Below are 25,714 nucleotides of genomic sequence, written 5' to 3'. Positions count from 1 at the left end.
CGCTTAACGACTGAGCCACCCAGGCGCCCTAAAACTACTTTTGAAATGAAGAAGTTCTTTAATCTTTTATGGCTTTTACTACTGTTCTCTAGTTCTGTACTTCCAATATGATAGTTCTCAGCCCTGGGTGCTAGTGTGTTGGCCAGTATATATGTAGAACATTTCCATCATCACGGAAATTTCTATTTGGAAGTGCTATGAAAATGAGATATAGGGGTGCCTGGGTGGCTCAGTCTTTAAGCATTTGCCTTCAGCTCAGGTCATGATCCCAGGGTCCTGGGCTCGAGCCCCACATCGGGTTCCCTGCTCCACGGGAAGCCTCCTTCTCCGCCTTCCCCTGCTTGTGTTTCTCGCTGTGTCTCTCTCTGTCAAATAAATAAATAAAATCTTAAAAAAAAAAGAAAATGAGATATATTATTAGAAAAGCTAGTAAAAGTAAGGGAGGGTAGGGGTGCCTGGATGGCTCAGTTGGTTGGGTGACTGCCTTTGGCTTGGGTCATGATCCCGGGGTCCTCGGATCGAGTCCTACATTGGGCTCCCCCTGCTCTGCAGGGAGCCTGCTTCACCCTCTGCCTGCCACTCCCCCTGCTTGTGTGCTCTGTCAAATAAATAATATCTTAAAAAAAAAAAAGTGAGGGTAATGGGGTACTTTTCTATCCAGAAATTTTACTGACGAAGAATTATGTTTTATAATCCTGAGACATTGGTATGTGCTTTTTTGTTGTTAATATTGCATTTTGTCCTTTATTTTGAAATAATTTTAAGTTTACAGAGAAGTTGCAGTAATAGTACAAAGAGCCTTTTCCCTCCCTGAGCCATTTGAGAGTAAGTTGCTCACTTGATGCTCCATCAGCTTTGAATACTTCAGTGTGTATTTCCTACAAATGGGGACATTCTCCCATGTAGCCACAATACATCCATTAAAATCCGGAGCTTAACAGTGATACAGTAGTACCAGCTAATCCTCAGATCCCATTCAAGTTTTACCAATTGTCCCAATAATAATCTGTAAAGCAGAGGATCCAGTTCAGAATCACACATGAAATTTTGTTGTCCTGTCTTTGACTTGATCATCTTGATATTTTTGAAGAGCATAGGCTAATTATTTTGAAGATTATGTCTCAGTTTGGGCCTGATGTTTCTTCATGGTGTTAGATTCAGAATGTGCATTTTGTCAGGAATACCACATAAATGGTGCTGTATTCTTACTTGGTTTTGTCAGGAGGTACACTGTTTCTGTGTGTCTCATTTCTTATGTTAATCGTGATCACTTGATTAAGATAGGGTCTGGTGGTTTTCTCTACTATAAATTTACCTATTTTTTCCTTTGTAGCCAGTAAATACTTTGTGAGGAGGAAGCACTTTGAGACCATGTGAATACCTCATTCCCTATGAAGCTTTCCCCCACTAGTTTTAGCGTCATTAGTATTTCTTTTCTTTTTTTTTTTTTTAAAGATTTTATTTATTTATTTGAGAGAGAGAATGAGATAGAGAGCATGAGAGGGGGGAGGGTCAGAGAGAGAAGCAGACTCCCTGCTGAGCAGGGAGCCCGACATGGGACCCGATCCCGGGACTCCAGGATCATGACCTGAGCTGAAGGCAGTCGTTTAACCAACTGAGCCACCCAGGCGCCCGCGTCATTGGTATTTCTTGGCGGGATTATTACTCCAATGGTTGCCAAATGATGATTTTTCTAATTTTATCATTTCTTTCACATTTGTCAATTGACATATCATTATAAGGAAAAGCCTCTTTTCCCCGTTTATGTATTAACTTAAATTCATATGTATTTATGCATTTCTATTTTATTCATTGAGTTATTATGTATTAATATCATGTTACTTTGATGCTGAATTTGTCCCAGATTTGGCTAGTGGGTGCCTCTGGCTTCAAGCTGGCTCCTATATCCTTTTGACATGTTCTGTCATTCTTTGATCACTTCCCTTCCTGACTTTGTGGTACAAGATGTTCCAGTCTCTTCCTGTACTTTTCCTGCCCCAGCTCTGAAATCAGTCATTTCACCAAGGATTGAAATGGTTCCTTTTATTGGAGGATGTATTTAGAAACCAGGTCTAGATGCTAGGTATGATTGTTCTACTGGGTTATGGCTGCCCCTAGGCCCTGTAAGTGAATAGAGCATATGCAAACATGTATGTATACTTATATATGCATCCATCTGTGCATGTGATACACACTCACATTAGATAAGCTTTGTTCAGTCATAAAGTGCTGTTGGCTATTAGTTCAGTGTTAATGAATCAACAGTAAGATATATCCAGAAAAAGGAAGATGATGCTTGCTGATCTGTACATGAGGTCATTCCAGAAAGTGCTAACATATGTAATGCATGGTGAATCTGTGGAAAAGTGGGTAAATTTGTGGATTTGTGAGATGACAAACAAAAAATGCATAGTGGACAGTGTGCACTGTGAGCATTGTGAGTATTTTTGTGATGAAGGGGTGTCTGACTTTAAATGCTTTTTCTGCATTGAGATGATCATGTGTTTTGCTTCTTTATTAATATGGTGTATAACATTCAATACATAGACTTTAAATAGCTATTAATTAGCTGTTAGCTTCTGTTTTATCTCATCTTTTGCATTGTATGTTGGGTTTGTTATGAATGACTGCTCGGCAAGATTGTATTGCAGGCGTGTCTTCAGGATATCAAATATTAATGATATACATTATAATATACATGATATGTATATTATATATGATAGTATATGTATATTATGTATGTTAGATACGATATACATTATAATATACATTATATACATTTTAAAAGACAATATGAATAGTCTTTTAAAAATCAACTTGATTGAAGTATAATCATTTCTTTAACCCCAAAAAGTTCCCTTGTGTCCTTCCTAGTTATTCCTCTCCATCCCCTTGTTGGGCCCCTGGCAATTGGGATCTGCTCTCTGTCACTACAGATTACATTTGTCTTTTTTTTTTTTTTTTTAAGACAGAGAGCGTGTGAGTGGGGGGAGGGCAGAGGTAGAGGGAGGCAGGGAGAATCTCAAGCAGACCCCATGCTGAATGCAGAACCTGACACAGGGGTTCGATCTCATGACCTTGAGATCATGACCTGAGCTGAAACCAGGAGTTGGACTGAGCCACTCAGAAGCCCCTACATTGGTCTTTTCTACATTGTTTATAGTATGTATACTTTTGTCTTGATTCTTTCACTGAGCATGATGTTTTTTGGGTTTTGTTTTTGTTTTTAATTGTATTTGCATTTATTTTATGCAGAACTTACTCCTGGACCTTAAGTTTTTGTTTCTTTAGTTTCTTCTGGGATATCTTTTCCTTCTGTGCAACCTCCTCATCTGGCTTAGGAACAGCCTGCTCTTTTTCTGGTAAGGAGCATCTCAGTGTGGCAGGGAGAGTCATGTATGGGTTAATCTGACTATGAGCTCTGTAAGTTCTACGCTGCATCTTGGGGGCTTTGTTCACTTGGATGTGCTCCATGATCAGAGGATCAACATCTGAACCCTTAAGTTCAGCATTACTGTCTGCGTTTTTAAGCATGTGCAGTAAAAATTCAGCACTCTTTTTGGGCCACGGACCCTGTGTGCAGCCCCACTCTTTGGCCTAGGCACACCTACCACCTCCACCACAGTAGCGATGGAATGACACACTTTGCTTTTTTTACAAAGTGACATTCTTCAGATACTCGGTGGCTTTTCAGATATGCATACTCTTGATGGCCTGTGTGTTCTTAAAGTGAACACGAAGATTTGAACTTCTTGATTGCATAATTTTGTTAGGGTATTCTGGGTCAAGTGAATAGTGAGCCATTTTCAGAGATCACCTCAGGCTGCTTAAGTTAAGAGTGAGCATGATGTTTTTGACCTTCATCCATGTTGTTAGGTATATTAGTAGTCAATTCCTTTGTTTCTTTTTTCTGAGAAGTATTCCATTGTGTGAATATACTATAGTTTATCTTCCATATGTTAATAAGTATTTAGGTTTTTTTAGTTTGATTCCCTTATGAATAAAGCTGCTAGGAGCATATGTGTTCAAGTCTTTGCTTAGATATAGGTCTTTGTTTCTTTTGGGTAAATCTTAGAAGTAGAATTGCTACTGGGTTTTATGGTTTAAGTGTATGTTTAATTTTATAAGAACCTGCCAAATTGTTTTCCATCGTTTTACACTTTACATTCTCATCAGCAATGTGCAAGAGTTTCATTCCCTCCACATCTTCACCAACACTTGGCATTGTTGGCCTTTTACTTTTTAGCCATTATGGGTGTCTCATTATGGTTCTATTTGCATTTTCCTAGTGATTAGTGATATTTACTAGTGATCCTACCTTCGATATCTGTTTATGTCCTTATTGGCCATTTGTATATGTGCTTTTGTGAAATGTCATCTTAAATCCTTTGCCCATTTGTTTGTTGGATTATTTGTTAATAGTATCTTATGCTTGAATTGTAAGGGTTTTTTATATATTCTGGATACAATCATTAATTATGTACATATATATTTTACAGATATTCTCTCCCAGCCTGTGGCTTGTTTTTTTAATTTTTAAAATTTATTTTTAAAGTTTTATTTAAGTAATCTGTATAACCAGTGTAGGGCTTGAACTCATGAACCTGAGATCAAGAGTCATATGCTCCTCCAATTGAGCCAGCCAGGTACACCTGTTTTTTTTTTGTTTGTTTTTTGTTTTGTTTTTTAATGGTATCTCCCACAGAGGAGAAATTTGTAATTTTTTTTTTTTTTTTTTTTTTTAAAGATTTTATTTATTTATTTGAGAGAGCGAGAATGAGAGAGAGTACATGAGAGGGGGGAGGGTCAGAGAGAGAAGCAGGCTCCTCGCCGAGCAGGGAGCCCGATGCGGGACTCGATCCCGGGACTCCAGGATCATGACCTGAGCCGAAGGCAGTCGCTTAACCAACTGAGCCACCCAGGCGCCCCAAATTTGTAATTTTGATGAAGTCCAAATTGACCACTTTTTTTTTTTTTTTAGAGTTCATATTTTTTGTGTCCAGTCTAAGAAGTCTTTGTCTATCTGTAGTAGACTAAATTCTAAGAAGACCTCAGGAGTCTTAGGGACCTGCACTCTTTTGTATTATTTCCTTCCTGTGAGTGTGGGCAGCATCAGTGAATATGATGGGATTTTACTCCAGTGATTATGTTATATTACATGGCAAAAGGGATATTAAAGATGTAATTAAGTTATTAATTAGTTGACTGAGTCAGTTAAAGGGAGATTATACAGTTAGGCCTGACCTGATCACACGAACCCTTAAAATCTGGGTCTAGAAGTCAGAGCCAGGAGAATTCAAAAGATTTGAAACAGAGATTTCAGCAAGAGGGAAATTTTTTCCATTGCTGGCTTTGAAAATGGAGGGGTCTATATGGCAAAGATTGCAGATGGTCTGTAGCAGCGGAGAGCGGCTCCTGGGTGAGAAGGAGCAAAGAAACAGGTGTCTTAGTCCTATAGCTGCAGGGAGCTGAATTCTGCCACAACTATGTGAACTTGGAAGAGGATCCTAAGCACGGATGAGAACACAGCCTGGCGACACCTTGAGGTTTATCTTTGTGAGATCCTTAGCAGAAAATCCAGCCATGGACTTCTGACCTTTAACTTTGTGGTAATTTGTTACTCAGTAATATCAAATTAATACACTGTCTCAAGATTGTGAAGTTTTTTTTTCTTATGTGTTCTTATGCTTTTAGCTGTTACATTTAGGTCCAGATCTAATATCCTTTCAAGTTAGTGTTTGCATTTGGCATGAGAATAAGGTGCAAAGTTCATTTTTTCCCCGTATGGGTATCCAGTTGTTCTAGCCCTACTTGTGGAAGAGATTCTTCTGCCCCCATTGAATTGGCTTGGCATCTTTGTAGAAAATCAAATGGTCATATATGTGTGGTTCTATTTCTGGACTCTCTGATATATTCTTTTGATTTATATATGTCTGTACACCCATAGCATACTCTTGTTTCCTGCCAGGTAGTCTTCCAACCTTTTTTTTTTTTTCTTTATCAAAATTGTTTTGGCTGTTATAAGATCTTTGGATTTTCAGGTAAATTGTAGAATCAGCTTGTCAATTTCTATTAAAAAACCTGAGAATTTGAGATTCCATTGACTCTGTAGATTAGTTTGGGACAAATGGACATCTTAACAACAGTGAGTCTTTTGATACATGAACAGATTATGTATCTCCATTTATTTAAGTATTCTGTAAGTTCAGCAGTGTTTTGTAGTTTTCAGAGTACAGGTCTTGTACATCTCTTGTTAATATTCATCCCTCAGTAATTTGTGTGTTTTTAAAATTCTCTTATAAATGGTATTTTAAGATATTTCGATTTCCAACTATTTATTGATAATATATAAAGATACAATCGATATTTATGTATATGTTTATTTTATGTTGACCTTATATTCTGCTACTTTGTTAAACTTATTTTTTTTTACTAACTCTTCTTTAGACTTAAGGTTTTCTTTTTTTTTTTTTTTTAAGATTTTATTTATTTATTTGACAGAGACACAGCAAGAGAGGGAACACAGCAGGGGGAATGGGGGAGGGAGAAGCAGGTCTCCCACAGAGCAGGGAGCCTGATGCGGAGCTTGGTCCCAGGACCCTGGGATCATGACCCGAGCCGAAGACAGATGCTTAACGACTGAGCCACCCAGGCGCTCCCTTCTTAAGGTTTTCTATCTATAAGATCATGTTCTCTGTAAATATAGTTTTACTGTTTCTTTTCCAACATAGATAGTTTTTAATTTATTTTTCTTGCTTTGTTGCACTGGCTAGGACCCTCCAATATAATGTTGAATAAAAATGGTAAAGTGGGTATTCTTGCCTTGTTCCTGATTTTGGGAGGAGGTATTCAGTATTTCACCATTAAATGTGGCATTAGCTTTAGTTTTTCATAGACAGTTTCTATCAAGTTGACAAAGTTTTTTTATAATCCTAATTTGCTGAGTTTGTTGGGATGGTTTGGATTATAGGGAGAAAGAGTGCAAAGTGGCCTTACTTTTTGAACTCATATTATTCTTCCAGCTATTTCGCTCTTTTTTAAAAATCAGCATTGTTTTGGCTATTCTACGTTCTTTTCATTTCTATGTAAATTTTATAATCAGCTTTAGAACTTTTAGCTCTGCACTTATTTTTCTAGGTCAGGGTATATTTATTTCTCTGTGCAGCATTTTGGATAAATTCTTTAGATATATTTTCAAGTTTATTAATTCTCTCTTCAGCTGTGTCTTTTCTAGTGGTTTACCTGTCTATAAAATTTTAGATTTCAGTGAATATTTATATTTTGGAAGCTCCATTTGGTTGTTCCATTTTCTTCTTTTTAAAGTGTTTTATGCCTTCCTTATGGTTTTGATGCTTTTATCTTAATCATTGTTAAACTCATTTTATAGTCTTTATGAGACTGTTCTGTTTTCTGAATCCTGTGCATTTTGTGTTGAGGGCTTGCTTTTCCACAGTGGGTTTATTTTTGTTTGTACTAAAGATGTCTAGTGTCATAACTGGCACAGGCCAGTTTTGTTAATTTCCCATAGGGAAAGTGGGCCCTGGATCATAAGAAAAAGTAAATTTAGACCTCAAATCCATATGAAGCATATGTCTGTGGTTTCAAATTCTCAAAGGAGCCTTTCCTCCTCTTGCCCCAGCTCAAACTGAGGTAGACAAACTTTGTGGTCTTGTTTATGCAGGTAGATTTTTTCTTGTATATTTTCATTCAGAGTGTAGTCCTTTCAGGGCCACAGTTTTGCAAGAGGTCTTAGATCCAATTTCACATCTTTCTCAGGAGCCTGCTTCCTGTCTCCTTTCCTTCAATTTGCCTTATTTATTCAAATGTCTTCACACATATTTCTGGGGCCAATACAGAAGTCTGCTCATACTTCCAGCTCTGTCTTTTGTCTTTTGTTTTTTTGGGTTTTTTCTTTTTTATTTTATTTTATTTTGTTTTTTTTAAAGATTTTATTTATTCATTTGACAGAGAGAGACACAGTGAGAGAGGGAACACAAGCAGGGGGAGTAGGAAAGGGAGAAGCAGGCTTCCCGAGGAGCAGGGAGCCCAATGCAAGGCTCGATCCCAGGGCCCTGGGATCATGACCTGAGCCGAAGGCAGATGCTCAACGACTGAGCCACCCAGGCGCCCCTAGATTTTATTTTAAAATAATCTCTACCCCCAGTGTGAGGCTTGAACTCACAACCCCGAGATCAAGAATCATGTGCTCCAGTGACTGAGCCAGCTAGATGCCCCCCAGCTCTGGTTCACGTTTTGTTTCATGCCACTGGCAGTTTTGTTTGCTTTCTTAGAACTTAGCTAAGCTTCTCAAAGTACGTTAGTATTTATCCAGCATTTCTAGATTATAGTAACTGGAGATTTTAGTACATTTCCTAGATTGCTGTGTTGCAAGATAAAAAAGATGACTCTGTGCTTTAAAGATTGAGCTTAATATACAGAGATATTGGGTGTCAGCCAAACCATAAAACTGATTTTTACATATTCATTTATTAATTTCTATTTTTAAATGGCAGCTCCTCTTTAAAAAAGAGATCAGGAGTGTGATTTTCCTGTCTACTTCCTGAGGAAGCAAAAAGGCAGAAACTTGGTGAATAGCAAGACCAGTGGTTGCTATAGTAAGCATGAGACTTCCTGGCATTGGCTCTATTAACAGTAGGAAATGAAATCATGGCAGTGTCTCTTTAATTTGCCATAAGGTTTTGTTTCCCATCTTTGGAGTAGGAGGTTCTGCTATATCAAGGAATTGGCTCTTCCAATTTATTTTATTCAGTTAGACAGTGATTAGAAAGTCTCACTGGCTGTGTACATTGCGCCATACTTAGGAGTTTTGTAATTATATGGCAGTTATGATACATTTCAAACAGGGCTTCAAAACTTTCCATTTAGCTCCTTCTGGAGGGAAGCCCTTTTCTCAAATGGCTATTGATGTACATTGGTTAGAGGCCCTATTCAACCAGGGAGTGAGAGCATAGATTTTGGAATCAGTATCCCTGGATTTGAGTCTGATCTTTGCCACTTACCAGTTGTTTGACTGCAGACAAGTTATTTAACTGATCTGTGCCACAGTTTTTCATCTGCAAAATGAAGCATCTATTTCCTGTACTTGTTTCAGAGATAATGTTAAATGTACATTATACAGTTTGATACAGTGCCTGACACATAATAAGCACTTAATAAATGGTTATTATTCTGATCCTTGTTGAGCTGCTGCTTTTTCATGTGCTTGGTTATCTCTAATTGGTAATCAGGCACGGAACTGGCATCTCCCAAGATTTGACCAAGTCGATTATTTCAAAGATAAAAGCAGAAAAAACACCCAGAAAACAGAAACTAAGCAATTATTAAGTCATTGAATAGTAATGATCATTATTATTTATACTTAATAAGGTATATGTTCCATGTTTGCCTGGGCCTTTATTTAATGCTTTTAAAAATTTGGTGTTTGTCTTTTTAAACCTTACTATTATCAAGTTCAAGAATAAGCTAAACTAAAAAGAAACTGCTCTCAGAATAGGAAAGAGTCGAATTCGTGGGGTATACCATTAACTTTCTCTGTTTTGAACTAGGGGAAAGACTTAGGAACAAAGAGCCTGGGGTGCCAGGCTGACTCAGTCAGTAGAGCATGCTGCTCTTGACCTTGGGGTTGTATGTTCGCACCCCACGGTAGAGATTACTTAAAAAAATAATAATAAAAAAGAGTCTTTTTTTTTTTTTTTATTCTATTTATTTGAGAGAGAGCGAGCACACAAGCGGGGGTGGAGAGGCAAGGGGAGAAGCAGAGGGAGACGCAGGGCTCAATCCCAGGATCCTGAGATCATGACCTGAGCTGAAGTCAAATGCTTAACTGACTGAGCCACCCAGGTGCCCCCAAAAGAGCCTTTTTGTAGATTGCTTACAGTATGTGTTCTAGGAATTCTGCTGAGCTCTATGAATATTAAAATAATTTTTTTTTGAGAGAGAGAAAGTGAGCAGGGAGGGGCAGAGAGAGAGGGGGAGAGAGAGAATCTTAAGCGGGCTCTACACCCAGCACGGAGCCTCTTGAGGCTGGATCTCACGACCCTGAGATCATGACCTAAGCCAAAATCAAGAGTTGGGTGCTTAACTGACTGAGCCACCCACGCGCCCCTCTGTGAATATTATTAAGACATAGTTCTTAACCTCAAGGATCTTACTGTCTGTGGAGGGAGGCCATAAACAGTTGCAGTAGTTTGTGACAAGTACTTTGCTGGAGGTAATGATGGACTCTGGTGACTAAGAGAAAGGAAGGAATTGGGACAACTGGGATTTCTGGTTTGGGCAAGGGGATAGATCAGAGCTGGCAAACTGTGACCTGCTGATATCTTTTGCACAGCCCGGAAACAACTGTTTTTACCTCTTGAAGTGGTTAAAAAAATCAGAAGTAAATTATGACATGGACATGGGGAAATTACATAAAATTCAAATTTCAGTGTTTATAAAGCTTTGTTAGACTACATCTATGCTCAGCCTTGTTGTCTGGCTCCTTTTGTGCTAAAACCGCAGAGCTAAATAATTGTGACAGAGGCTGTATTATCTGCAAAGCCAAATATTTACTGTGTGGCTCTTTATAGAAAAAGTTGGCTGACTCCTGGGATAAGTGGTGATTTTTATCCACTGGGATAAGCAATTGGGGAACAGGTATAAAATAAAATAACGTATTTCTCTGAGTGTTGGTTATTTGAATCAGAGGTGCTTGTGAGATATGCAAGTCTAGAAGACAAGGGTATACATAGATCTGGGGTTCTAAAGAGAACCGAGGCTGAAGATAGATGGAGAAGAAAGGATGAGATCCAGAAGAATAGATGGGAGAATGGTTCTCAGCCCTGGCTGCACAGTGGAATCACCTGGACTACTTAAAAACAAACAAACGAACAAAACCCAAGCAAGACAATCAAAAGTATTTTCAGTCATTGCCAGATGTCCCCTAGAGGAACAGTGCAGTAGAATAGTCCTAGTTTTGGGATAAGAGAGGAGGAGTACTGCTTTCCCTGGAAAGACCTGATTTCTCATTGAATTCAGTTCCCATGAGCTCTTCAGAGATCTGAATTATTTAAGATGGAGCTCTATGAGACATCTTGTTAGAGTGTATTCCTCTCCCTGGGAACAATCCGTGGGTCTAAATAGGGCTGTTTTGTTTTTCTAAAGGTTTTTTCCTTTGCTAGTTGCGGGTGACACACCAAAAAAAAAAAAAAAAAAAAAGGTTATTTATGGAATTCCAGTGAGTGGTGATGGATGATGCAGTTCAAGTAACTAAGGTAAGAAAGAAAACCAGAGCTGCAAGGAGGCTTTGTCACCAGAGTTCGTGTCCTCGCAAAATAAAGCTAAAATCAGGTTCTCTGCCACTCCATTTACATATAAATGTACACTGAAGCTTTATTTGTAATAGCTTAAAAAATGGAAATAATCAAATGTCCAAAAATAGGTGAATAGGTAAATATAAATTGTGATATAGTCATATAATGGAATTTTTTTCAGCAATAGAAAGGAACAGACTACCACTACACATAACAATATGGATGAATCTTAGAGATATAATGTTGAGTGAAAGAAGCCAGACACAGAAAAAGTGGATGTAGTTCAGTTACCAGAAGATGAGATATGATGGTAGTCAGACTAGTGGTTCCCTTAGCAGAAGGTGGGAGGTCATGACTAGAGTGAGGCATGAGAGCCTCTGCAGCACTGAAAAGGTTTTATAGGTTAATGTGTTTGTATACATATTTCCTTTTTGTTGTTTCCTTGGTAAAATATACACAACATAAAATTTACCATTTTCATCATTTTTAAGTGTACCATTCTTTGGCATTAAGTGTATTCACATTGTCGTGCAGCCATCACCACCATCCATCTCCAGAACTTTTTAATCATCCCCAACTGAAACCAACTCATTATACACTAAATCCCATTCCTCCAACCCCTGGCAACCACCATTCATTATACTTTCCATTTCTATGAATTTGATTACTCTAGGTAGTTCATGTAAATGGAAGTCTACAATATTCATCTTTTTGTGTCTGGCTTATTTCAGTTAGCGTAAGGTCTTCAGGTTTCATCCATATTGTAGCATGTATAACAATTTGCTTTTTAAGGCTGAATAATACTCTGTTGTATGTATATACCACATTTTATTCATCCCTTCATCTTTTTGCGGACATTTGAGTTTTCTCCACCTTTGGCTATTGCGAATAATGCCATAATGAATATTGGTATACAGGTATCTCTTCAAGTCTCTGCTTTCAGTTCTTTCGGGGTAGGTACTTAGAAGTGGAATTGCTAGACCAGATGGTCGTTAATTCCATGTTCAGGGTTTTTGTTTTTTTGTTTTTTTTTTTTTTGAAGAACCGCCATACTGTTTTCTGCAGTGGCTGTACCATTTTACAGTCCCATCATTACTGCACAAGGGTTCTGATTTTTCTGTATCCTCACCAGCACTTACTTTGGGGGGTTTTTTTTTTTGGTATTCATTTATTTTTTAAAAATTTTAATTCCAGGGGCGCCTGGGTGGCTCAGTCACTAAGCATCTGCCTTCGGCTCAGGTCATGATCCCAGGGTCCTGGGATCGAGCCCCGCATCGGGCTCCCTGCTCCGCGGCAAACCTGCTTCTCTCTTTCCCACTCCCCCTGCTTGTGTTCCTGCTCTCGCTGTCTCTCTCTCTGTCAAATAAATAAATAAATAAAATCTTTAAAAAAATTTTTTTTAATTCCAGTATAGTTAACATACAGTGTTAAATTAGTTTCAGGTGTACAATATAGTGATTCAGCACTTCCATACATCACCCTGAGTTCATCACAAGTGCACTCCTTATTCCCCATCATCTATTTCCCCCATGCTCCCTACTCACCTCCCCTCTGGTAACCATCAGTTTGTTCTCTGTAGTTAGGAGTCTGTTTCTTTGTTTTTTTCTTTCTCTCTCTTTTTTTCGTTTGCTCATTTGTTTCTTGAATTACACTTTTGAGTAAAATCACATGGTATTTGTCTTTCTCTGTTTTACTTTGCTTAGCATTGTATTCTCTAGCTCCATCCCATGTCATTGCAAATGGCAGGATTTCATTCTTTTTTTAATGGCTGAATATTATTCCTCTGTGTGTGTTTGTGTGTATATACGTACACACCCCAAATCTTCTTTATCCATTCATGTATCAGTGGACCATTGGCGTGCTTTCATAATTTGGCTATTGTAAATAATGCTGCTATAGGGGCGCCTGGGTGGCTCAGTCGTTAAGCGTCTGTCTTCGGCTCAGGTCATGATCCCAGGGCCTTGGGATCGAGCCCTACATCGGGCTCCCTGCTCGGCAGGAAGCTTTCTTTTCCCTCTCCCACTCCCCTTGCTTGTGTTCCTGCTCTCACTGTCTCTCTCTATCTCAAATAAATAATATCTTAAAAAAAATATATATATATATATATAAAAATGCTGCTATAAACATAGCAGTACACATATTCCTTTGAATTAGTGTATTTGTATGTCTTGGCTAAATACCCAGTAGTGCAATTACCAGATCATAGGGTTGTTTTTTGAGGAACTTAAACTTTTTGAGGAACCACTGTATTGTTTTCCACAGTGGCTGTACCAGTTTGCGTTGCCACCAACGCTAGAGGGTTCATCTTTCTCCACATCCTCTCTAACACCTGTTGTTTCTTGTGTTTTTTATTTTAGCCATTTTGACAGGTGTGAGGTAATATCTCATTTTTTAATAATAGGCATACAAATGGGTGTAAAGTGGTATCCTGTTGTGGTTTTGCTTTTCATTTCCCTAGTGATTAGTGATGTTGAGAGCATCTTTTCATCTGCTTATTGACCATTTGGATATCTTCTTTGGAGAAATGTCTATTCAAGTACTTTGTCCATTTTAAAAATCCAGTTATCATAATTTTTTGTAAAGGTAAGATTATACTATGCATGTTCTATAACTTTAAAAAAATTTTAATTCTTACTGTAATATGCATACACTAGGTTATAAAGAAAATACTGCAAAAGAGCCTGAAATAAACATGTTCTTCAGCTCCCTATCCCACTCCGCTGAGATAGGCTTTAATTGTTTTTGAGACTTTTTTTTTTAAGATTTTATTTATTTGAGAGAGAATGAACATGAGCGAGATAGCACAAGGACGGGGAGCAGCAGAGGGAAAGGGAGAAGCAGGCTCCCCGCTGAGCAGGGAGCCCAACACAGGCTCGATCCCAGGACCCTGGGAACATGCCCTGAGCTGAAGACAGACGCTTAACCAACTGAACCACCCAGGCGCCCCAAGACTGGTTTTTGATGACCTCCATTTGTAAAGCTAGATAATATACTTTTATTGCTGTTTCTTTTTTTAACCTTTTTAAAAAAGTCACCTTACTTGATTTTCTACTTCTCCAGTATGAATAATGAGGATTTTTACCTCATACCATCCTCTGCCCTCCAATTTGTTGTTTATTTTTTTTCCTTCTTTTGTGTATTAGTTTCCTGGGGCTGCCATAACAAAGGTACTGTAAATTGGGTGGTTCAAAGAACAGAAATTTATTTTTTCACAGTTCTGGAGCCTAGAAGTCCAAAATCAAGGTGTCACCAGGGCTGCTTCCTTCTGAGGGCTGAGAGAGAGAATCTGTTCTTCCCTCTCTTAGCTCTTGGTAGCCTCAGGCATCCCTTGCCTTACACATGGTGTTCTGTGACTTCACATCATTTCCTTCTATGCATGTCTGTCTCTGGGTCCAAATGTCTTTTTTTTTTAAGATTTTATTTATTTAATTGACAGAGAGAGAGAGAGAGACAGTGAGAGACGGAACACAAGCAGGGGGAGTGGGAGAGGGAGAAGCAGGCCTCCCGCCAAGCAGGGAGCCTGAGGGGGGCTTGATCCGAGGACCCTGGGATCATGACCTGAGCCGAAGGCAGTCGCCTAACCAACGGAGCCACCCAGGTGCCCCGAATGTCCTCTTTTTTTTTTTCCTTAAGTATACCAGTTGTATTGGATTAGGGCCCACTGTGATGACCTCATCTTAACTTGATCAACTGCAAAGACCCTGTTTCCAAATAAGATCATATTCACAGGTACTGAGGGTTGGGACTTTAACATGTTTTGAGGAGACACAAATTAACCCATTACAAGTTGGATAACTTTCTAACTACCAGAAGTGCTCTTTAGAATTTTTTTTTTTTTAAAGATTTTTTATTTATTTATTTGACAGAGAGAGACACAGCGAGAGAGGGAACACAAGCAGGGGGAGTGGGAGAGGGAGAAGCAGGCTCCCCGCAGAGCAGGGAGCCCGATGCGGGACTCGATCCCAGGACCCTGGGATCATGACCTGAGCTGAAGGCAGTTGCTTAACCAACTGAGCCACCCAGGCGCCCCAGAAGTGCTCTTTAACCTCTGTCTTTTGTTTTGTTAGTTTTCAGCAGTATTTCTTTTTTTTTTTTGAAGATTTTATTTATTTATTTGACAGATAGCGAGAGAGGAAACACAAGCAGGGGGAGTGGGAGAGGGAGAAGCAGGCTTCCCGTCGAGCAGGGAGCCTGATGCAGGGCTTGATCCCAGGACTCTGGGATCATGATCTGAGCTGAAGGCAGACGCTTAATGACTGAGCCACCCAGGCACCCCTGTTTTCAGCAGCATCCCTACCTTTCTATCAGATAGAGTTTTCAGTTTAACCTGTCAAAATTTTAACCTCTGCATACTGTCCTCAGAACACCTCCAAGCCTTTTATGGTCTGACCATAGGTTCTCTCTAAAACTGAAAAAGCCCATAAACAGCATTTACATTACTATAGCTAAGTAAATATTATTCATTGTCAGGCCAAGTATTGTTTTCTGGGTTTATATATTTTACCCTGTAGGTTTAATGTACTGGACCCTGGGCTGTTCAAAGGAGAAAATGAAGAAAAAGTTCGTTCTTTTTTTGAAAGTATCAGTTATTTCCAGTCATTTTTTTTTTTTTTTAAGATTCTATTTATTTGTCAGAGAGCAAGCACAAGCAGAGGGAGCTGCAGGCAGAGGGAGAAGCGGGCTCACCGCTGAGCAAGGAGCCTGATGTGGGACTCGATCCCAGGACCCTGGGATCATGACCTGAGCTAAAGGCAGACACTTAACCAACCGAGCCACCCAGGCATCCCTCCAGTCATATTTCTTTTTTTTAAAGATTTTATTTATTTACTTGAGAGAGGAAGAGAGACAGAAGAAAGAGCACGAGCAGGGGGAGGGGCAGAGGTAGAGGGAGAAGCCGATTCCCCACTGAGCAGGGAGCCCAATGCAGGGCTCGATCCCAGGACCCCAGGATCATGACCTGAGCCTAAGGCAGTTGCTTAACTGACTGAGCCACCCAGGTGCCCCCCCCAGTCATATTTTTATTTCATATTTAGACTATTCCTTTCTCAATTTTTTTTAAGGTTTTATTTATTTGAGAGAGAGAGGAAGAGAAGGAAAAGCAGACTCACCACTGAGCAGGGAGTCCGATGTGGGGCTCCATACCAGGACCTTGAGATCACGATCTGAACCGAAGGCAGATGTTTAACTGACTGAGCCACCCAGGCGCCCCTGTTATACAATTTTTTTCTTGGCGATTCTAGTCTTCTTTCTTTCTTTAATTTTTTTTTGGACAGAGAAAGACACAGCGAGAGAGGGAACACAAGCAGGGGGAGTGGGAGAGGGAGAAGCAGGCTCCCCACTTAGCAGGGAGCCCAATGTGGGGCTCCATGCCAGGACCCTGGGATCATGACCTGAGCTGAAGGCAGACGCTTAACGACTGAGCCACCCAGGTGCCCCTAGTCTTCTTTCTTTCTTGTCTGTCAGTATTATCTCACTTTTTCCCAAGCTCAGTCATACACATTCTAGTCTATCAAGACCCTGCTCACATTTATACTAACTGTTTTCTAGGCTATCTGCACAACTGCATTCTTGAGGTTTTCCTTAGATTTTTGAGTTGGACCCACTCCAGTGATCTTTGATCTCAGTCTTCCTTTTTAAATTTTTTCCAGTTTTATTTATTTATTTATTTTAGCGAGAGAGAGAGAGAGAGAGAGAGAGTGAGAGAGAGCAGGGAGACGGGGAGAGGGAGAAAGATATTTCCAAGCGGGATTCTGTGCTGAACGTGGAGCCGATGCCGGGCTCAGTCCCATGAACCTGAGATCATGACCTGAGCCAAAATTAAGAGTTGGGTGTCCAACCGACTGAGCCATCAGGCATCCCATTTTTTTTTTTTTCTTGTTTTGTTGGAGTTTATTCTCAAGTAAATTCTTGAGAGAAAGGGTACATGGCAAATAAACTTTAATGCTTTCTGATGTTCTTCCCTCATGTTTATGTGATGATTTGAGTATAGACTTCTGGGTTGCAGGTTATTTTCCCTCAGAGCTTTGAAATCATTGCTCTGTTTTTTCTGACATCCATTGTTGCTTATGAGATATAGAAATTTAGCCTCAGTTTTGTTTTCCTATAGGAAATTAATTTTCTTCCATCTCTGGAAGCTTATCTTTTAAAATATTCCATATATTCTAGAATTCCATAGTGGTATACTTAGTTGGTAGACCCCCTTAATCTGAAGTTTAATATTTTTCATGTTTAATGAATTGTCTTAAATTCTTTTCTTTTTTTCTTTTTTTAAGATTTATTTTAGAGAGCCCAAAAGTGGGGGGAGAGGGAGAGAATCTTAAGCGGACTTCCTGCTGAGTGCAGAGCCTGAGGTGGGGCTCTATCTCACAACCCTGAGATCATGACCTGAGCTGAAACCAAGAGTCAGATGCTCAACCAACTGAGCCACCCACGTGCCCCTTGTTTTCTGATTTTTAAAAATTGCATTTGGTTTTTGGAACCCTAGAGTGAGCTCTCTGCTCCTCCCTGCATTCCACAGTGGCTGTGGAAAAGAGGGACCACGTGAGCTGTTATTACCAATATAAGTGTGTTATCATTTCATCCTTATCACTACAGGTGCAGATTTTGAGGCTCGAGGAACATGTAGAATATTTCTTAGGGAAAAAGTTTAAGTGTAAACCGTTAGAATTTGGCCTTGAGTTCCACATTTTGAAGGTATACATTAAGGTGGTGGCTTGATCTGGGCTGTAAAAATCAAGTCAAGAAATGTATAATTTGAATACCAATCGTCATTTTGGTCAAGGTAAAGGATTAGTGAATACAAAGAAAAATAAGGAACACATGAAGGGGGACACTTGGATAGTGCCTGCCATGTACTAGACTCAATGATAGAGGTTTTACATTATTACATATAGATATGTTTACACATATATTACGTATTTTATAAACAGCAGTCTTCTGATACTGGTGGGGAGAGATTGCTGTTTTAAAGATGAAGAAATGAAAACCCAAAAGTTAAATACCAAGCTGTAGTAGTGACAGAACTAAGATTCAGATGTAAGTTTGTGTGACTCTACCCTGTTGCCTCTCTAAGGAAATAATCGCTTTCTTAATTTCTCATGTGTGTCTCTAACCTGAGCAGTGTTAGTCCTTTGTTCTTCGCATGTATTGGGCATTTGCTGAAGTAAGCACTTTTGAGGGGATTCAGGGAAGTAGAAGGCTTGGATTCTGCTCTCAAGGAGTGTATAGTGTATGTTGGGGACACAAAAAAGATGTTTGCCTATGGGCCAGGAGCTCATTGAAGACGGGGACAGGTCTTAATTGGCTTTCTAAACCCAGCACGTGGCATAGTGCCTGGCTTTTCAATGAAAATTTGTTGAGTCAGTGGCTGAACTGGAAAATGAATGCATGAACTTAAGGATAAGGACTTTACCTTTTTCTTTCTTGCATCCCTAACATTTAATGCAATGCCTGGCCTGTAATGGGACTCAGATAAAATATTGATGTGTGAGTGGTAGAGGAAGAAAAGCTGTGGAAGCTAAAATTTACTTGTAATTGTGTCCAGAGAACCAGGAACCCGGGCAACGTTTGAGAAAGCAGATAACTATCACATGTCAAATGCAAGTTAAGGAGAATGGAAACTGTTGGAAAAAAAATTGGATTTGATGAGAAGATTATTTGTAGATTTGAGAGTGAAGCCATTAAGAACACAGTGAGGTCATTAAGGAGAGGTGGATAGTGAGGAACTAAAAGCAAGTACACTTTTTTTTTTAAAATAGATTTTATTTATTTGAGAGAGAGCGTGCATGCACATGAATTGGGGGGGCAGTGGGAGGGTGGGGAGGGAGAAGCAGATGCCCTGTTGACCAGGGAGCCTGATGAGGTGCTCCATTCCAGGACCTTGGAATCATGACCTGAGCTGAAGGCACACACTTAACTTACTGAACCACCCAGGCACCCCAAAAGCAAAGTATATCTTACCCAAGTTGGTGGTATGAGGAAAGAAGGGAAAAGAGAATGCTGTAGGGTTAAATGGGGCTAGTCATTGTGTTTGCATTTTTAAAAATCTGTTCGGAACATCTGTACCTATTTGTAAACAGGAAAATGAGAGCTGAAGAGGAAAGTTTGAAGGTACCAGAAGGAAAGGCATACTGTAGGGGGAAAGATCTCAAATGGGATCAAGGACACAGAGATTAATAGTCTTTGAAAGGATGAGGAAATCTCTTCTTCTAGTCTAAACAGAGAATAGAGGCTCTGTAGAGAAGAAGGGAGAGGCAATGTCCTCTTATCACTAAAGCCATCTGTCCAGAGGGAGCTTTGAGCTACTGTGCTAGAAACTGACAAAGAAAGGATGTTTTCTGCATAGCACTGAGACCCTGAGTGTGATACTTTGGAGTTATGGTTGGCAGCCTGAGACAGGAATGGTGAAACTAGATGGTGTGGATAATCCATAAATCAAGATGGCACTTTTTTGTAGATTAGGGAATTATGGGATGGAGATTGTCTTCGTCCGCTCAGGCTGCTATAACAAAATACCTAGACTGGGTGGCTTAAACAACTGAAATTTATTTCTCACAGTTCTAGAGACTGGCAGTCCAAGATCAAAGTGTTAATAAGTTGATGTCTGGTAAGAACACTCTTCTCGGATTGCAGAGACCTGACTTCTTGGTGTATCCTCACATGGCCTTTCTTTGTTGCATAGGGGGCAGGGGAGGGGTGAGGGCAGAGAGATCTCTCTTCCTCTTCTTCTAAGGCCACTAATCCTATCATGAGAGCCTCACCCCCATGATCTAATATAACCCTAATTACCTCCTGAAGGCCCTGCCTCCACATAATCATATTGGGGATTAGAGCTTCAATATGAGAATTTGGGAGGGAGACACAAACATTCAGTCTGTAACAGAGGTATATACTTTTGTTTGCTCCTCTCTTAAATGGTTCAGAAGTTTTTATAATTTTCATTAATATCATTAACCAACAGTTTGGATACCTATTATGTGTAGGTTTTTATTTTAGTGTTGGGAAAACAACAAAGTAAGAAAATTCCTGCCTGGAGGTTTCTGGTCTTACTGAGGAGCTAGATCATATATATAAAAAGCTAAATTATCATATAGCACATAGCATTATAGACTAAGTGCCAAATGAGTAGAACAGACACATGTCAGAGATTATAGCAGTATACCTTGAGGTTCATTTCCCTGTAGCTTATGAACATTTAAGTGTTAATCACTTTTGGGGCGCCTGGGTGGCCAGTTGGTTAAGCATTTGCCTTCGGCTCAGGTCATGATCCCTGGAGCCTGGATCTAGCCCCACATTGGCCTCTTTGCTCAGCAGGGAGCCTGCTACTCCTTCTCTGCCTGCCACTCTAGCTACTTGTGCTCATGCTCTCTCCCTCTCTCTCTCTGTCAGTCAAATTTTAAAAAAGAGTTATCATTTATATGAATATGTGCCAATTTGAGAGGTGAAAAAAAAAAACCCTGATTGCATTAATTTGCTTTTTTGTTATTAGTAAAGATGGCTTTTTAAAATTTATCATTATAATTTCACATTTTTATGAATTGCCTATTCGTGCTTTTTGTCCATTCTTCCATGGATGTGTTTGTACTTACTGATTTGTAAACACTTTAATAAGATTATTTAGCTCTTTGTCTGTAACATTTTGAAAATGCTTTTCCTAGTTTCTTACTTTGATTTAAATTTTATTTATGATGTTTTGTTGACATACAGGAGTTTAAACATTTTTTGTATTTGAAGTTACTCAGTTTCTCTGTTTATGTTTAGGAGGTGCTACTGTACCTCAACAGACAAATATCTGCAAATGTTTTCTTCAAGATGTTTTATAGTTTATACTTTAAACCATTTGGAACATGTTTTTTTGGAATACTGCATGAAATGAGCTAATTTACTTTTTGCTCAATTAATTTAGCGATTTTCCTAGTACTGTTTATTAAGTAATCCTTTCATTTTCTCCTGATTTGAAATTCTTTATCATCTATGGAATACTTGGGTATATAAATTTTCTTGCTTGTTAATCTGTTTCTGCACCATTACCAGAGAGTTTTAATGAAGTTAAATATGTAACATCTCATAGTACAAATACCTTTTATTTGTTTTAAAACAATGCCTAGACTACACTTAACTGTATATTTACAGTTTTTTCTTCTTTTTTTTTTTTTTTAAGATTTATTTTAGAGAGAGAGAGAGAGCACAATTGAGAGCGGCAGAGGGAGAGGGAGAGAGAATCTCAAGCAGAGTCTGCATGGGGCTTGATCTCAGGACCCCGAGATCATGACCTGAGTCAAAACCAGGAGTCAGATGCTTAACTGACTGTGCCACCCAGGCACCCTTTTCTTTTTTTCACTTTTTAATTTTAAAATAATTTAAGACTCAAAAGCTGCAAAATACTACAGGTTCCCATTACACATCATCCAGTATGCTCCAGTAATAACATCTTACATAAATAACCACAGTATATTTTCAAAAGCAGGAAATTGATATAGGTATAATACTATTAACTAAAAAACAGACCTTATTTTGGATTTTTTGCCAAATTTTACCCGTATGTATGTATGTTTTTGGTGTATACTGCTTTGGAAATTTTATTACATATGTAGAATTGTGTTTTTTTTTTTTTTTTTTTTAAAGATTTTATTTGTTTTTTTGACAGAGACACAGCGAGAGAGGGAACACAAGCAGGGGGAGTGGGTGAGGGAGAGAGAGAAGCAGGCTTCCCGCTGAGCAGGAAGCCCGATGCGGGGCTCGATCCCAGGACACTGGGATCATGACCTGAGCCAAAGGCAGACGCTTAACGACTGAGCCACCCAGGTGCCCACATACGTAGAATTGTATAACCACATAACAATCAGGATACAGAACTGTTCTATCACCACAAAGAAAAAATCCCTCATGCTCCTCCTTTCCCCATACTCATACTCATCCTCTCCTCAATCTTAAAACTTGTCAGCTTATCACTGTAAGTTTTTCATTTAGTGAGTGGCATTTAAATGGAATTATGCAGTATGTAGCCTTTAAAAATTTTTCACTTAGCATAATGCCTTTGAGATCCACCCAAGTTTTTGTTAAGTATCAGTGGTTTGTTCTTTTGTTTTTACAGCTCAGTGTAGTATTCCATTGTATGGATGTACCACAACTGATCCATCTGCTTGTTGAAGGACATTTGTGTTGCTTCCAGTTTGGAGCTATTAACGAAAAGACCGTTATAAACATTCATGTACATGTTTTTTGTGTGGATATGTTTCCCATTTCTCTGGGGTAAATGCCCAGAAGTGCCATTGCTGGTAAGTAAGTAAGTGTTTAGTTTTTTTGTTTTTTGTTTTTAAAGATTTTATTTATTTGAGAGATCGAGCATGAGCAGGGGAGAGAGGGAGAAGCAGGCTCCCCGCTAAGCAGGAAGCCCCATGCAGTGCTCAGTCCCAGGACCCTGGGATCATGACCTGAACTGAAGGCAGAGGTTCAACCAACTGAGCCACCCAAGTGCCTCTAAGTGTTTAGTTTTTTAAAGAAACTGCCGAAGTTTTTTCCAGACTGGCTGTATGCAACATTTTACATTCCCACTAATATTATATGAGAGATTCAGTTTCTCTGTATCCTTACTAGCATTTGGCATTGTTACCATTTTTTAAATTTTTAGTCATTCTAATAGGTATGTAGCAGTATCTCATCCTGGCTTTACTTTGCATTTCCCTGATGGCTAATGATGGTGAATATCTTATGTCCATATTTAGCATCTGAATATATTTTTCAGTGAAATGTCCTTTTGTTGTTTTGCTCATTTTCTTTTTTTATTTTTATTTTTTAAAGATTTTATTTATTTTACAGAGACATAGCAAGAGAGGGAACACAAGCAGGGGGAGTGGGAGAGGGAGAAGCAGGCTTGCCGCCGAGCAGGGAGCCCGATGTGGGGCTCGATCCCAGGACCCTGGGACCATGACCTGAGCTGAAGGCAGACACTTAACCACTGAGCCACCCAGGCGCCCTGTTTTGCTCCTTTTCTAAAGAGATTGTTTGTGGGGCGCCTCAGTGGCGCAGTTGGTTTAGTGTCTGATTCTTGGTTTCTGCTCAGGTCATGATCTCATGGATGGTGAGATGGAGCACCCATCAGACTCTGCGCTCAATGGGAAGTCTGCTTGAAGATTCTCTCCCTCCACCCCTCCCCCACTCGCTCCCTCTCTCTCCAAAATAAATAAATCTTAAAAAAAAAAAATAGGGATGCCTGGGTGGCTCAGTCGTTAAGTGTCTGCCTTTGGCTCAGATCGTGATCCTAGGGTCCTGGGATCGAGCCCCACATCGGGCTCCCTGCTCAGCGGGAAGCCTGCTTCTCCCTCTCCCACTCCCCCTGCTTGTGTTCCTGCTCTCGCTCTCTCTCTCTGTCAAATAAATAAATAAAATCTTTTTAAAAAGTGTCAAGTAAAGGAGTAGCAAAGCTTTAAAAAGGGAGGGGGGCGCCTGGGTGGCTCAGTTGGTTAAACTTAGTCTGCCTTTGGCTCAGGTCATCCCAGGGTGCAGGGATAGAGCCCCATGTCGGCTCTCTGCTCACCCGGGAGCCTGCTTCTCCCTCTGCCCCTCCCCCTGCTTGTGCTCTCTCTCTCTTTCAAATAAATAAATAAATAAATAAATAAAATCTTAAAAAAAAAGAAAGTGTCAAGTAAAGGAGTAGCAAAGCTTTAAAAAAAATTAAAATAAAAAATAAAGAGATTCTTTGTTTTCTTGGCTGTTGAGTTTAGAGAATTAATTATACTTTCTGGATAAAAGTTCTTTGTTGGATATGTGTTTTGCTAATACTTTCTCCCACTCTGTGTCTTGTCTTTTTATGTTCCTTTAGTCTTTCATAGGTCTGGTTTTTAATTTTGATGAAGTCCAATTTATGAATTTCTTCTTTTATAGGTCTTTCTTTGGTGTCATGTCTAAGAACTCTTCACCTAACCTTAGGTCTCAGAGATTGTCTTCTAAAATTTTTAAGTTTTACATTTTATATTTATTTCTAGTATCCATTTTGAGTTACTTTTTACATAAATTATGAGATTTTAGTCAAGGTTCTTTTTTGTCTTTGCTTGTTGAAGTCCAGTTGTTCCAGGCCCATTGAATTCCTTCCTCCATTGAATGGCTTTTGTATCTTTGTAAAAAAAAAAAAAAAATCAATTAAGCATACTTGTGAGTCTTATTTGTGGACTCTCTATCCTGTTCTATTGATCTATGTCTATCCCTTCTTCAGTACCATACAGTCTTGATTACTGTAGACAGTCTTTTTTTTTGACAGGAAGTAGGTTTTATTGGTGGGCATGAGTCGGGAGGGGGCAGTGCTGAGGTTCTCATGAGTGCAGAGCCCTCCATTTGTCCAAGGGGCCACGATTAGGGATGTATTTGACCCAGCATACATCTGGGATAAGCTGCTTTTCAGCCACCATGTCTTCAAATTCATCCGCATTAAACTTAGTAAAGCCCCACTTCTTGGAGATGTGGATCTTCTGGCGGCCAGGGAACTTGAACTTGGCCCTGCGTAGGGCCTCAATCACATGCTCCTTGTTCTGCAGCTTGGTACGGATGGACATGATGACTTGGCCAATGTGGACCCTGGCTACTGTGCCCTGGGGCTTTCCAAAGGCACCCCGCATACCTGTCTGCAGCCTAGATTGGAGATAGCATGAGGTCAGACCTCAGTGTCCACTGGAAGAGCTGTCTCCAAGGTCCCTTAGGGCAACCCATACAATCAACAGGCTGCATACACTACCAAGGAGGCTACTGTTTGCAGCCATGGCACTGTAGACAAATAGTCTTAAAATTGGATAGCATGATTCCTCTAAATTTATTTTTCAAAGTATTGTTTTATTCTAGTTCCTTTGCCTTTCCATATAAATTTTAGAATACACTTGTCAGGAACTACCAAAAAACAAAAAAAAAAAAACAAGCCTGCTTTGATTTTGACAGGTATTGTGTTAAACCTTTAGATCATTTTGGGGAGAATTGACAGTTGCATTAATGTTGAGTTTTCTAAAACATGAACACAGTATGTATCTCCATTTATTTAGGTATAATTTGATTTCTTTCATCAGTGTTTTATAATTTTTAGTATATAAATCGTAAACATGTCTTGTTAGATTTATACTTACGTATTTCCTATTTGGGGGAGTGATTGTAAGTGCTATTATGTTTTTAAGTTTGGAGTGTACTCTTCTCTCATTCTTGGGACTCTGACACAAATGTTCGGTCTTTATTATTGTCCTATAGTACTCTAAGGCTCTCTTCATTTCTTTTTAATCTGTCTTCTCTTTTTTGTACAGATTGGATATTTTTTATTGATCTGTTTTTAAGTTCATTGATTGTTTCCTCTGTCACTTCCATTCTGCTGTTGAGCCTGTCCAGTGGGTTTTTCAATTGTATTTCATTGTATTGTATTTTTTAGTTTT

The 25,714-nt window shown here is 39.3% G+C and overlaps 1 protein-coding gene and 2 pseudogenes across 1 annotated transcript in view; 1 reads left to right on the top strand and 2 right to left on the bottom strand.

The window, feature by feature from the left end:
• The window catches only part of PTPRA (protein tyrosine phosphatase receptor type A), a 157,711-nt gene that overhangs the window by 35,805 nt on the left and 96,192 nt on the right, over nucleotides 1-25,714 (top strand). The gene's annotated exons all lie outside the window — the stretch shown is intronic.
• LOC110579479 lies at nucleotides 3,259-3,804 on the bottom strand (annotated as a pseudogene).
• Nucleotides 24,982-25,107, bottom strand: LOC123326105 (annotated as a pseudogene).

Source organism: Neomonachus schauinslandi, chromosome 10, assembly GCF_002201575.2.
Source record: "Neomonachus schauinslandi chromosome 10, ASM220157v2, whole genome shotgun sequence".
NCBI lineage: Eukaryota > Metazoa > Chordata > Mammalia > Carnivora > Phocidae > Neomonachus > Neomonachus schauinslandi.
The sequence above is the reverse complement of the archived record's forward strand: the minus strand, read 5'-3'. Positions and strand labels throughout refer to the sequence as shown.